We start from the raw sequence: 14,635 nt of genomic DNA on the forward strand, positions 1-14,635 counted from the left end.
CAGGCAGCATCCAAGGAACAGGAGAATCGACGTTTCGGACATGAGTCCTTCTTCAGGAATGAGGAAATTGTGTCCAGCAGGCTAAGATAAAAGGTAGGGAGGAGGGACTCGGGGGAGAGTCGTTGGAAATGCGATAGGTGGAAGGAGGTCAAGGTGAGGCTGATAGGCCGGAGTGGGGGTGGGGGCGGGGGCGGAGAGGTCAGGAAGAAGATTGCAGGTTAGGAAGGCTTTGCTGATTTCAAGGGTTGGGACTGAGACAAGGTGGGGGGAGGGGAAATGAGGAAACTGGAGAAATCTGAGTTCATCCCTTGTGATTGGAGGGTTCCTAGGTGGAAGATGAGGCGCTCTTCCTCCTGCTGTCGTGTTGCTATGGTCTGGTGATGGAGGAGTCCAAGGACCTGCGTGACCTTGGTGGAGTGGGAGGGGGAGTTGAAGTGTTGAGCTACGGGGTGGTTGGGCTGGTTGGTCTGGGTGTCCCAGAGGTGTTCTCTGAAATGTTCCGCAAGTAGATGGCTTGTCTCCCCAATATAGAGGAAGCCACACCGGGTGCAGCGGATGCAGTAAATGATGTGTGTGGAGGTGCAGGTGAATTTGTGGCGGATATGGAAGGATCCCTTGGGGACTTGGAGGGAAGAGAGGGGAGAGGTGTTGGCGCAAGTTTTGCATTTCTTGCAGTTGCAGGGGAAGGTGCCGGGAGTGGAGGTTGGGTTGGTGGGGGGAGTGGACCTGACAAGGGAGTCACGGAGGGAGTCGTCTTTTCGAAACGCTGATAGGGGAGGGGAAGGAAATATATCCCTGGTGGTGGGGTCCGTTTGGAGGTGGTGGAAATGACGACGGATGATACGATGTAGATGGAGGTTGGCGGAGTGGTAGGTGAGGACCAGTGGGGTTCTGTCCTGGTGGCAATTGGAGGGGCGGGGCTCAAGGGCGGAGGAGTGGGAAGTGGAGTAGATGCGGTGGAGGGCATCGTCGAATTTCGTGTTTAATACTATTCCAACATGACCACTGCAGTCTGGGGGTCTCTGTATGACACCCACTAATGTTTTTTGTCCCTTGGTATTTCACAGCTCCACCCACACAGACTCCACATTGTTGAAGCTAATGTCCTAAAAAGAGATGAACAAAAATATGTGACCAGGAATTGAGATATTTTTGCTCAAATATTGATGTTGGTTTGATGCTAATTAGCCTTGTCGACTTTCAATGAGTTGCTTCGTATAATCTGGGACCGCCAGCAGAAGGTGATGATCTAGAACATTTGTGGAATTGCTTTCTCAGTAAATGAACATCAGATACATTTTGTTGAGATTTTCACAGTAGATGCAATGACAGTGCTTCTCCAGCAGTTGGAAGTGAGGGCTGATAGTAGATCCTTCACCCAACACCTTCACTCATAAAAAGTTAAGGCACACAAAAGATTGACTGAGGCTACTTAGTTTAACATCATTTATTGAAAAAAAAAGGTGGAGTCTTTAAAAAAGGATGTTACAGCAGAAAACTGAGAATGGCTTTACAAAATGGAAATCTTGCCTGAGAAAAGTATCGGAATTCTTGGAGAAAATGGAGGAAACCGATTGTCTGAAGGTGTTTGATAGCACCCATGGAAAAGATTACTGAATAAGAAAGGAGAATTGGCTTTGGAGGTACTGTATTAACATGGAGAGAGGGTTTTTGAAATCCCAATCAGAAAAGTTTGATGAAGTGTTTTATTTTACAGAATGTCAACCTGTGGAGTACCACATAAGTCTGTTCTGGGGACAAAAAAAAATTACAAAGTATTTTGATGACTTAGATGAGGAAAGTGAATATATTGTAGGCAAGTTTGTGAATGACTCAAAAATTGAAGCGGAGACAAGTGGTGAGTATGACCCAAAAAGAAGTTTGCGGAGGGATACAGATAGGACAAGAGAGTGAACAAGGAGCTTTGCATAATAATGTAATGTGGATGAAATAAATGAGAACAGACATAAACAGTGAAGTTATGCATTTTAACAGGCAAGATAGAGATTGAATTCAGAGATCTACAGGGAGTCTGCATCTCCGAACCACAAAAAGTTAGCTTTAAATTTCAACTGTCAATAAAGATGGCAAATGTCATGTTGGGGTTTGTTTAAAAACTAATGGAATATTGAGATTAGGAACAGTCAGATCGAGCAGCTAATGTGTAGCTGAGGAGCTGGTGCAGGTGTTAGGATTCCCATTTTTCAATCATTGGGATCTCTTCAGGGATAGAAATGACCTATATAAGAGGGATCTGAATTGGAAGGGGACCGATATTCTTGTGGGGAAATTTGCTAGCAGTATGCTGAAGGTTTTAAACCAGTAAGGGGGATGGTGGGAACCAACAAGATCGTGAGAAAAGAGAAATGTTTGAGGTGAGATATGGTGAGCAGTTCTAGGGGTCAAGGCAGATAACAGTTTGGCAAGAGCGAGGGAAGACTGCTAAACTGCATTTACTTTGATGCAAGAGGCCTAACATGTGAGACAGATGAACATAGGGCATAGATGGGAATGTGGGACAAGGATATCATTACCATTACAGAAACGTGGCTCAGGGATGAACAGGACTGGCAGCTTAATATTCCAGGATATAGATGCTATAGAATGTATAGACAGAGGAGCAAGAGAGGAGATGGAGTGGTGTTTTTGGTTAGAAAGAACATTAAAGCTGGATGTAGAGAGGTTATTTCTTGGAGACTGCCCAGTGAAGTTATATGGATGAAACTTAAAAATAAGAAAGAGGTGATGACCTTGCTGGGATTGTAAAATGGGCCTCCTAATAGTTAGTGGGAAATTTACAAGCGATTATGCTATTTGTAAGAAAAAATGGATAATGGTAGTGAATTTTAACTTTCGAAACAGAGTTTGGGGTAGTGTTAAGATCTTTGAATGTGGAGAAATTGGTTAAGTGTGTACAAGAAAATGTTGTTATTCAATATGTGGATGCACCTACTAGACAGTTCACAATACTTGACCTTCTGTTGGGAACCAAGGCAGGGCAAGTGACTGAGGTGTCCATAGGGGCACGCTTCAGGGAAAGTGATCATAATTCTATTGGTTTAATAATAATGATGAGAAAGGATAGAATTGATTTAAAAATGAAAAGTTTCAAATTAGAGTCTGGCCAGTTTCGATGGTATTAGACTTTGAGAAGTTGGTTGGGGGAGGTTATTCACAGGTAAAGGGACGGCTGACAAGTGGGAGGCCTTTAAGAATGAGACAATGAGAGTTCAGTGATGGTATGTTTCTGTTTGTGTGAAGGGCAAGGCATGGGGAAAAGCTCAATGATGAAGGAAATTGTAACTCCTGTCCAGAAAAAAAAGGGGGCATTCATCAGATATGGACAGCTGGGATTGAGTGAATCCTGAAAAGGGTATAAGGGCAGTCGGAGTATACTTAAACAGGAAATCATGAGGTAAAAAAGAGGACATAAAATTCCTGTGGCAAATAGAATGAAGGAGAATCCGAAAAGATTCTAAAATTATTTTAATGTTAAAAGAATAACTAAGGAGAGAATACAGCCCTTAAGGATCAACATGGCTTTCCATGCATGGAACCACAGGGGATGGCAGAAACTCTAAGCAAATATTTTGCATCAATATTTACAGTAGACAGGAGCATGGAAGCTAAGAAACTTGGGAAATAAATAATGTGATCTTAAAATGAGTTCATTTTGCAGAAAAGGAGGTGTTGGAGGTCTAAAGTAGAAAAATGGAAATAAATCCTAGAGACCTGATTAGGTATTTCCCAGAACTTTGTGGGAAGCTAGGGAAGAGATTCCTGGATACTTTGCTGAGATATTTGTATTGTTGATAATCATAGATGAGATGCCAGAAGACTGGAGAGTGACTAATGGGGCAGCATTATTGAAGAAAGTTGGATGGAAAAGCCACGGAACCATAAACTGATGAGCCTTTCACCCCAGAGATGCTGCCAGACCTTCTGAGCATTTCCAGCAGTTTCTGATTTTGTTTCTGATACACAGCATCCACAGTTCTTTCAGTTTTTATTTAGTAGTCAGAGAGCATTACGTTTTGAATTGGAGGCCTGTTAGAACATAACAACATCCGAACATAAAAAAATACAATCAGGAGTAGGCCATCTGACTCCATGAGCCAGCTCTGCCTTTCAATAATATCGTGGATCATCTTTCAATGGACTGAGACTCCACTTACTCACCCCTCACTCTAACCCTTCATTCCTTTACTCTTCACAAATCTATATTCACCTTAAAAACATTCAACAGGTTAGACTCAGCTGCTTCACAAGGCAGGGGATTCCAGAGATTCACAACCCTTTGGGTGAAGACTTTGGCTTGATCAGCTATCCTTAGTAGCCACACACGCAGATGACAAGCAACATGAGTTTGACTGGGACAACACTACTATTATAGGACAAGCCAAACAGAGAACAGCCAGGGAATTCCTAGAGGCGTGGCACTCATCCACAGATTCAATCAATAAGCACATCGACCTGGACCCAATATACCGACCACTGCGACGAACAGTTGGAACTGGCAACCGGAAGCAGCAGATACAAATCAATATAAATACCAGAGGAAACGTCACAGAAGCGCTTCACAGGAGGCTCCCAAGCACTGAGGATGTCACCAAGACAGGGGATGAAACGTTTGCAACACAAATTCCCAGCTCAGCAAACAGAACCACAACAACGAGCACCCGAGCTACAAATCTTCTCCCAAACTTTGAGCCTCCCTGCTTCTGTCTTATCTATCCCATTTATAATTTTACAAACCCAGTACCCCATTCTTCTGAATTCCAATGAGTATAATCCCAGTCTGCTCAATCTCTCCTCGTAAGCCAACCCCCTCATTTCCAGAATCAACACAGTCAACCTCCTCAGCAAACCCCAGTGCCATCTCATGTAAGGCGATTAAGAGTGTACAGAGTATTCCAAGTGTGGCCACACCAGCGCCCGATACAGCTGCAGCTCCTAATTTTAAACTCTATCCACTAGCAATGAAGGACATTATTCCATTTGCCTTCCTAATTAGCTGCTGTACTCGCAAACCATACTTTTGTGTTTCATGCACAAGAACACCCAGGTCCCCCTGCACAGCAGCATTCTTTAATTTGTCACCATTTATAAGTAGTCCACTTTGTTATTGTTCCTACCAAAATGCATGACCTCACGTTTACTAACATTGTACTCCATCTGCCAGACCCTTGCCCAATCACTTAGTCTATCTATATCCTTCTGCACATTTTGCCCTATCACTCATTTAAGTGGCTTCTGTGAATTACAACACTCTACACTTGGGTCTCTAACTCGAAGCAATCTATCTGAATTGTAAACAATTGCAGTCCCAACAATTGTAAATAATTGCTGTCTCAACACTGATCCCTGAGACACATCACTAGCCACTGATTGTCAAACAGAAAAACACCCATTTATCCCCAATTTTTGCGTTCTGTTAGTTAACCATTCTTCTGTCCTTGCTAATGCATTGCCCGTAACACTGTGCATCTTTATCTTATGCAGCAGCCTTTTGTGCAGCACCTTGCTGAATGCCTTTTGGAAATCCAGATACACCATGTTCACCAGTTCCCCATTGTCTACCACGCTCATTGTAACCTCAAAGAATTCCAATAAATCAGTTAAAGATGACTTGCCTTTCATGAACCCATGCTTCATTAAATAAATGTAGGTGTTGCATTTTTGTAAGGCAAACAAGGGCAGGACTTATACAATTAATGGCTGGGCTTTGGGGAGTTTTGCTGAGCAAAGACACCAAAGGGTGCAGATGAATCATTCCTTGAAAGTGGAGTTGCAGGGAGACAGGGTGGGAAAGATGGTGTTTGGCATGCTTTCCTTCATTGGTCATAACATTAAGTGTAGGAGTCGAGATGTCATGTCTCAGCTCTACAGAACGTTTGTGAGGCCACATTTAGAATTATTACAGACAAATCCTGCTGACCATTTCTATCAAGGGTTTTGTGAAACTTGAGAGGGTGTAGAAAAGATTTCCAAGAATGATGCTGGAACTGGAGTGTTTAAGGTATAAGGTGAGGCAGAATAGGCTGGGGCTTTTCTTTTCCCTGCAGTGAGAGGAAAGGAGGCTGAGGAGTGGCCTGAACAAGACCTATAAAATCATGTGGGGCATTGATATGGTGAATAGCCCAGGCCTTTTTCCTCGAGTGGGAGAATCCAAAACTAGAGGACAGCGAATTAAGGTGAGAGGAGAAACGTTTGAAAAGAACCTGAGGGGTAACCTTTTCACATGTATGTATGGTTAAAGCTGCCAGTGGTAGTGGTGGAGGCAGGTTCATTTACTGCATTTAAAAGGCACCTGGCTGGGTGTATGAACAGGTAACATTTAGAGGAAGATAGGCCAAATGTTTGGCAAATGGTACTCAGTCAGATTGGGATGGCTGGTCAGTGCAGTTGGACCGAAGGATATGTTTCTTTGCTGGATGTCTGTATACTATAATCTTTGTTAAAACTGAAAAAAACCTCTATTCTAACCACAGCTGGAATACTGTGAATTGTTCTTTGGACTGATATCAAAGAAAAGATACACTGGAATGTGAGACAATCCACACGAGGTTGAGTCGACTGATCCTGAGGATGCAGGGACTGTCTTGAGAGTAGAGATTCAGTCATTTGGGCCTATACTCAATGGAACATAGAAGATTCAGTGGTGACATTCTGAAATATCTATTATTTTCAGGAAACTTGATGGTGTAAATGCAGAAATGTTGTTTCCCCTTGTGGGAGAGTTTCGGACCAGGGAGTAGAATCTCTGAATTAGAGGTCACAAATTTCGGGCAGAAGAGAATTTTGTCTCCCAGAATGTAGTGAATCTGTGGAATTCATTTCCACAGAAGACTGTCGAGGTTGGGTCATTCAGTATTCCGAAGGCTGAAATGGACAGATTTTGATTTGGTAATTGAATCAATGCTCACATTTAAAACGCTGGGAAGAGGAGGTGAGGATTATCAGTTCAGCCATGATGTCATTGTTTGTAAAACCAAACTCCATTGGCTGAACAAGCTGCTTCTGGTTCCCTATCATTGACCTTTGCTCTAAGTTACTCTTTTCAGAATTATATAGGCCTCACTTAAATTTCATGTTTGAAGCCCAGCTGCTTCAATCTCTCCTCATCATGAAAAATGACAGGGATCATCTTTCTCCCTGTTTGATGGCATTGCATTCTGCCTCGAATGCAGTGACTGCATTTATAGTCATAGAGTCCTCCAGTTCTGTTGAATATTTGTCAAACACAACCACGACTGTCACAGAAAAGGTTAAAGACAAATCAAAACTACATTTAAACTACCATATCAAGCACACGGTCGGCACGTGTTGCATGGAATAGACACGTATTGCATATTAAAGCTCTCTCAGCACTCATCCATTAAACACTGCAAGGGTTGTTCATAGATGGTTTGCGTATGTGCCTGTAGATGATAATCTGCTTGTATAACAAAGTTTCGGTGCATAGTGTTGTTCCCTTTTTATTCTGGTATCAAGCATTTCAAAATCAGAAAGACAGTGGGTAGGAGTCCAAGCCCCTTTACACGGCTACATCAAATGTTTTCTGTGATTGTACAGCTCATGTAATGGGCTGGGTAAATCTCCCTCTCTATTGTGCTGTCCAATGCAATCATGACAAATATATTTTGGTTTAGACATAGAGTAGAGCTGCGTCCAGGATTCCCTAAAAAAAACCCTCCCAGAGTAGGTACAACACAGAGTCGATACAGAATAAATCGACCTCTACAATATTAAACATTCCACGAGATGTGCAGTAAAGGTTAATTATAGTCTAAATAAGCATTGCCCTGAACCATTAAACATTCCTCAGCCAAGAATAATACTGCTGAGATACAATGAAAACGCTATCCCAGTCTTGCAGCCTCATTCCAATCAAGCATTTCCAGATCACTCAATACTCAGACAGATTTTTGAGAAAATCTTGACTCAAATCTCTCTAATGAAATGGATGAATGTGGCTGAGAGGATATGTTGGTGAGGTGTTGGCTTCAGGTTATTAAGGAAAACATCGTCCGATTGTGGAGAGGCAAAACACGGCATCAGATATAAAGAAAAAAGGGGGGAAGGCAGGAGGGGAAGAGAGAAAAATAGAGACAGAAATATTAGCTGTGCCAACGTATGTCTGAATTATAGATTTTTGACTAAATATGAGAACTGATACCTCTGTCATTCAACAATCATACAACTTATGTATTAAAAGTCCTAACATCAATTAGTATTGGAATCCATTGAGTTATTTGCATTTTTTTCCACAATTCGTGTGCTGTGCTTGTGGGGAAATATAAATTAGGGTTTTGTGGTTCTGTAATCTATTCTGAGATTTCTATTTCGGTGTTTATTTACATAAATGCTTAATTGGCTTCAAGGAAGTGATGATGACAGCAAAGCCAGATGAACAAAGTGATTTGTTGGTAAGATTCAAATCGAAACAAGTATGTTTTAAGAATATTGACCATTTGTAGAAGTGAATACAAATTTATGAAGACGAATTGCAACAGATTTTATTTATTGAAAACTTTTATTTAGGTTCAAAATTCAGTGCTGAAAATTCTGCAATTAAACTTAAATGTTGAACTGGATCTACTCTGAATGACCAATGATTTATATTGTAGTCTTTTTAGACGGTGCAACATCACTCAAAGTGTGTGTTAGAACATTCACATGCAATACTTGAAATGACAATAATTGATATAGTTGTTGTGAGGTTTTGTTACACGTATTACTCTCTGGTTCGGGTCAGCGATGAGTCCCTATCCCCAATTGCCCATTGAATAACTTGCTAAAGCCACTTCAGAACACAGTCAATTACTTCCCAGTGGGTCTGGAATCTCATGTCGGCCAGACCATAAAAAGGTGACAGATGCCTTGGCATTCGTGCAGCAGCTGTTTTTGTATTTTTCCATTGACTCTGGCTACATCGTCACCATTTGGCTTTCTTTCTGATTCCAGGATTTCTTTAAATTCAAATTTAAAGAACGATGGTATTCCAAACCCTGGCCATTCAACATCAAACTGGAGTTCGAGAATCCTGGTCTCATGATATCTCCACTGTGATCCTAATGTGGGAAATGCACAGAAAGCACAGAAATGCAATAAATCTGACACTTTACTTCATGAACAAATATTGGAGTGCAATACTGGCAAGAACTCTCTTGCTGTTCACAGCAACACCACAGGAGAGTTTGCATCCAATCATCAATCTTAAATGTGTAAAGGACTCTCTCTGAACAGCCTGACTCACCATAATTTGCATTTTTGAATTCTGCACTGACTTATGAAAAAGTTAGTCACATATCCCAAGAAGGTGGTCATCAGCTACCTTTTTGAAGGTCTGCCATCTTGCTCGGCTAATTATGGTTGATCTTTCTTAAGCTTTATTACAACCAAATGGCTTCTCAGTCGAGACTGTAGTGCTGGAAAAGTACAGCAAGTCAGGCAGCATCCGGAACAGGAGAATCGGCGTTTCGGGCATGAGGCCTTCATTAAGATACCTGATGAAGATGTTATGTCTGGAACGTTGATTCTCCTGCTCGTTGGATGCTGCCTGACCTGCCGTGCTTTTCCAGCAATATACTCTCAACTCTGGTCTCCAGCATCTGCAGTCCTCACTTTCTTAGTCAGGTTCGGCACAGGAAAGGAACCATCGCCTTTTTGTTGAACAGGTAGGCAGGCCAGGTAGGAAAGTCACACATCCTCCTCTGAAGGACAATACTGAACCATGTAACATGTTTCAAAACTTTGGTAGGTCTGTGATTATCATTCATTACCCCAGCATTTTCATTTCATACTCTTTCATTAATTGAAGCGACCATGGTAGAGATTGATTCTGGAACTTTGCTCCAAACCTTTCGATTGCTTATTACATACCCATAATGCCTCCTCAACCACTTTCTCAAACTGTCATGTTAGCTTCAATGATTTTTTTTTATTTACTCATGGAACACGGTGGTTGTTTTCAGTTGTCTGTAGGTGTCCTTCAGACGATGGCAGTAAGCTGCCTTTCTGAAATAACATGTTCCAAAATGGCCTGAGGAAGGGAGTTCCAGATTTTTACCCAGTTACAGTAAAGGATCGTTGATATATTTCCATGTCAGGAGTGGTTTAGAGAGGAGCTTCAAGTGGTGCTGTTCCCAAGTATCTGCTATTCTTGTCCATCGAGATGCAAGTGGTAGTGGGAAGATACTGTCTCAGGAAGTGGCTAAGTTTCTGCAATGCAGTATTTTAAATAATGCATATGGCAGGTATGCCGGAAGAAAGGCTTAGGCCCGAAACGTTGATTCTTCTGCTCCTTGGATGCTGCCTAACCTGCTGCGCTTTTCCAGCAACTCATTTTTCAGCATACGGCTGGTACTAAGCATCAGATATGGAGGCAATGGACGCTTGTGGATGTGCTGCTGATCAAGTGGGATGCTTTGTCCTGGACAATGCCTAACTTCTTGAGTGCAGTTGAAGGTGCTCCTATCCAATCAAGGGGTGAGCTGTGCTATTACTCTCCTGACTTCTGTCTCTTAAATAGTCAATTGGCTTTGCAAGTCAGAAAGGTGAGTTACTCGCTGCAGTATTCCTCACCTCTGTCCTGTTGTTACAACCATTGTATTTATATGGAGTGTCCAGCTCAATTTCTAATGAACAATAAAACCCAGGATGTCGATGGTGAGGGATTCAGTGATGGTAACACTATTGAATGTCAAGGGGTTTTGGTTAGATTCACTCCTATTGTCAATGGTCTTTGTCTCGCAGTTTTGTGGTGTGAATGCTATTTGTCACTTGTCAGCTCAAGTCTGGATATTGTCCAGATTTTGTTGTGTTTGAATGTGGACTGAGTAGTCACAGAAAAAGTGCGAGATAAATGCAGATTTCACTTCTGACCTTCTGATGGAGGGAAGGTCATTGCTGAAGCAGCTGAACATGATTGGGCCAAGAACACTTTCTTTAGGAACTCCAACAGAGATTTGCTTTGGCTGAGACGACTGACCTCTAACAAGCAGAGCCATCTTCCAATGTGGGAGGTCTGACTGCAGGCAGCAGGGAGGTTGTCAACTGATACCCATTGAATCGAGTTTTGCTAGGACTCCATAATATCACACTCTGTCGAATGTGACTTTAATGTGAAGGGCTGTCACTCTCCCCTCATTTCTGGAATTCAGTTCTTTGTCCATGTTTAAATCAAGTCTGTAATTCAGATATGAGCTGAGTAGGCCTTGCATGACCCACATTTACGCAGGTTATTGCTGAGCTAGTGCTGCTTGATAGCACTGTGGAAAGCACTTTCCGACACCTAACTCATGATTGAGCATGGACTGATGGGGCAGTAATTCACCAGGGTGGTTTGACCTGTTTTCTGTGCCCAGGATATGCCTGGCCTATTTTCCACATTGTCCATGCCAGTGTTGTAGCTGTACCGGGAGTGCTTGGCTAGCACAAGTCATCAGTATTATTGCCAGAATTTTGTCAGGCTCCATAGCATTTGCAGTAACCAGTGCCACTCGCCCAACAGTGTCTTGATTTCACGTGGAGCGAAGCGAATTCCCTGCTGACAGGTATCTGTAATATTGGTGATCTATGGAAGATGCTGAGATGGATCAGACAATTGGCACATCTGGCTGAAGGTTGCTGTGAATGCTTCTACCTTAACTTTTGCGCTGATGGGTTGTTCTTTCCAAAGCAGAGCAAGGGAATATCTGTGGAGCTTATTCCTTCAATGAGTTGTTTAATTATCAACCTTAATTCACGACTTGATGTGGCAGCACTGTGGGCTCAGACCCCAGCTTCCTGAATTAATGGTCTAGCCACAATATCGAGGAGAAAGTGAGGACTGAAGATGCTGGAGATCAGAGCTGAAAACGTGTTGCTGGAAAAGCGCAGCAGGTCAGGCAGCATCCAAGGAGCAGGAGAATCGACGTTTCGGGCATGAGCCCTTCTTCAGGATTCCTGTAGATCGCTTATCATTTGTATTTTGTAGATTCCAACAATACATCATATATTCGCTTAAATTGTTAGTCTCGAAACGGCTTTACTTCACAGACTTTAGGATATAATGTTCTGTTTTCAATTCTTCTCTCCGACAGGCAAGGTCATTGATGTCACACTGGCTTTCCTCCTCACTAATTGCAAAACCAAATGTTTTTCACCTCATCTATTAACTTACTGATCAAAATCACTCCATTCTTGACTAGACCTTTCATATACTCTGCAAACATCAAAGGATCCAGCACCAAGTCATATAGTAAGCCACTGGACACAAGATATCTTCATAATGACTACATTCGACCATTACCTTCTGCCAACAAATAAACTTTCGATGCATTTGCCAAACTGCACCAGATCCCATGAACCCTTACCTTATTGAAGATGCAAGATCTGGTCAAAAAACCTGATTGAAGTCAAGAAGCATTACATCAACTTTTTACACCCGATGTCACATCTCATTGCCTCTCCGGAAAACAGAATCAACCACTTCCGATATGATATCACTTCCACAGTGTCAAGAACAAACGGAAAGATTGCTGTAGGTCTCAACATTGTATTTAATTCCATTCCCATTTTCCAGAATGAAACAGAAGAGACACAAGATTATTTCAGCTCGAGTAAATTATCTGTCAGAGAAATAAGAAGAGTTACCATGCTGAATTTTATTGCTTAAACTTTACTTTCCCAACTTTTAATTGATGCTGTCTCTTAGATTTACTTATTAACTTCCCTCAAGCTTTCTACTTTTAAACATAGGTTTATGAGCGAAACTCCATATTGTCATTTAGCTCCTTTCACCCGATGGTAACTCTTCTTATCTCTCTGACAGATAATTTACTCTAGCTGAAATAATCTTGTGTCTCTTCTGTTTCATTCTGGGAAATGGGAATGGAATTGAATACAATGTTGAGACCTACAGCAATCTGTCCGTTTGTTCTTGACCCTGTCAGTGTGTGTTCACCCTCAGAGGTAGGAAGACTGTTTGTGCTGATAATACGGAAAGTAGCGCCTGATGGATCATTCTCAGCTGGCGCGCAACTTCCTGTTTCTATGTGCCAGCAGCAAGCCACACATCTCACTTCTGATCAGAAAATAAACCCAGGGGATGCAATCTGGCGGAAACATCTGTCAATGTGGCCTATATCAGGACACAGAGTGTGAAGCGATCACATCGAAGTGACATTTGCAAATCGACATTTCGATCTCTGTTTCATGGTCTGATTCCAGGACGTCATTGGACTCGTCTCTCGACCATCGAACAATCTCATTCGATTCACTAACATCTGGAACATATCGACATGCACCTTGTCATGTCTTTGATCTTGTACACCTTGTTACTCTCTCTTCAGATTTAATGTTCCCAGTTTTTGATTCTGCCTTCTGTATCCATCACCTCCACAGCCGAATACATTCTGTTTGATCTGTTTCCTAAATTTTGATCAACTAAACAAACAATACAGTTTTGTACAGACAGGAATGTCGGTCTGTCAGATGAACAGAATCAATATATGAAGAGATCACCTTGTCAGTATCTAACTCTGACCGACATTGAATTCAAATAAACCACAGCACTGTATGGTTTCAAACTTTGCAAATCCTCTCTCTTTGAAAGAGCTTGTTCTAACGGTTAATTATTTTCTTGATTATTTCAGAAACTATGACGAAAAATCCCTATTTTTAACAAAGTTTCAAATATTATTAAAAGTTGCAGCACTGGCATTTCCTACAGCGAGCTTTATGGTGTTTAAATGTTCTGGTCAAAATTTGCTTCAAGCAGAAGACCTAATCATTGGTTTCTCCGAGTTCCCAGCCATTGCACTTGCAGTTCCATAATAACTGCAAGCAATTGATAAGCCCCAGAATGAACAGAATGTCTAGGCCCTGTACACGTCCAAACGCCATGATGTCGGCCTCGAGGATCTCCGTTTCTTCCTGTCACGCCAACCCAAGCAGTACATGCTCAACCTCAACTACATTTCCTTTCAATCCTCCCACTTCCTCCAAACCAAAGGAGTAGCCATGGACCCCTATATGGACCCCAGCTATGCCTGCCTCTTCGTCAGATATGCGGAACAGTCAATCTTCCACGGCTACACTGGTACCATTGCCCACCTTTACCACCGCTACATTGATGACTGTGTCAATGCCACCTCATGCTACCACGAGGAGGTTGAACAGTTCATCAACTTCAATAAGACCTTCCACCCTGACCTAAACTTCAGAGGGACCATCTCGACACCTCCCTCCCTTTCCTCGACCTCTCCACCTCTATCTCCAGTGACCAACTAAACATTTACTACAAGCCTTCTGACTCCCACAGCTACCTGGCCTCCACTCCTCCCACCTGACCTCCCTTAAAATGCCATCCCTTTCTTGTCAATTCCTCTGCCTCCACCGCACCTGCTCCCAGGAGGACCAGTTCCACCATAAAACATCCCAGATAACCTCCTTTTTCAAAAATTGCAATTTCCCCTCCCACGTGGTCGACGATGCCCTTCAACCCCGTTCCTCCAATCTCAACAGGGAGCCCTCCTGGTCCTCAACTTCCAATGCACCGACCTTGCATACATCATATCATCCTCCGCTGCTTCCACCGCCTGTAAACAGACCCCATCACTCGGGTATATTTCGCTCCCTACCCCTATCT

Source organism: Chiloscyllium punctatum, chromosome 31 (assembly GCF_047496795.1).
Source record: "Chiloscyllium punctatum isolate Juve2018m chromosome 31, sChiPun1.3, whole genome shotgun sequence".
Classification (NCBI taxonomy): domain Eukaryota; kingdom Metazoa; phylum Chordata; class Chondrichthyes; order Orectolobiformes; family Hemiscylliidae; genus Chiloscyllium; species Chiloscyllium punctatum.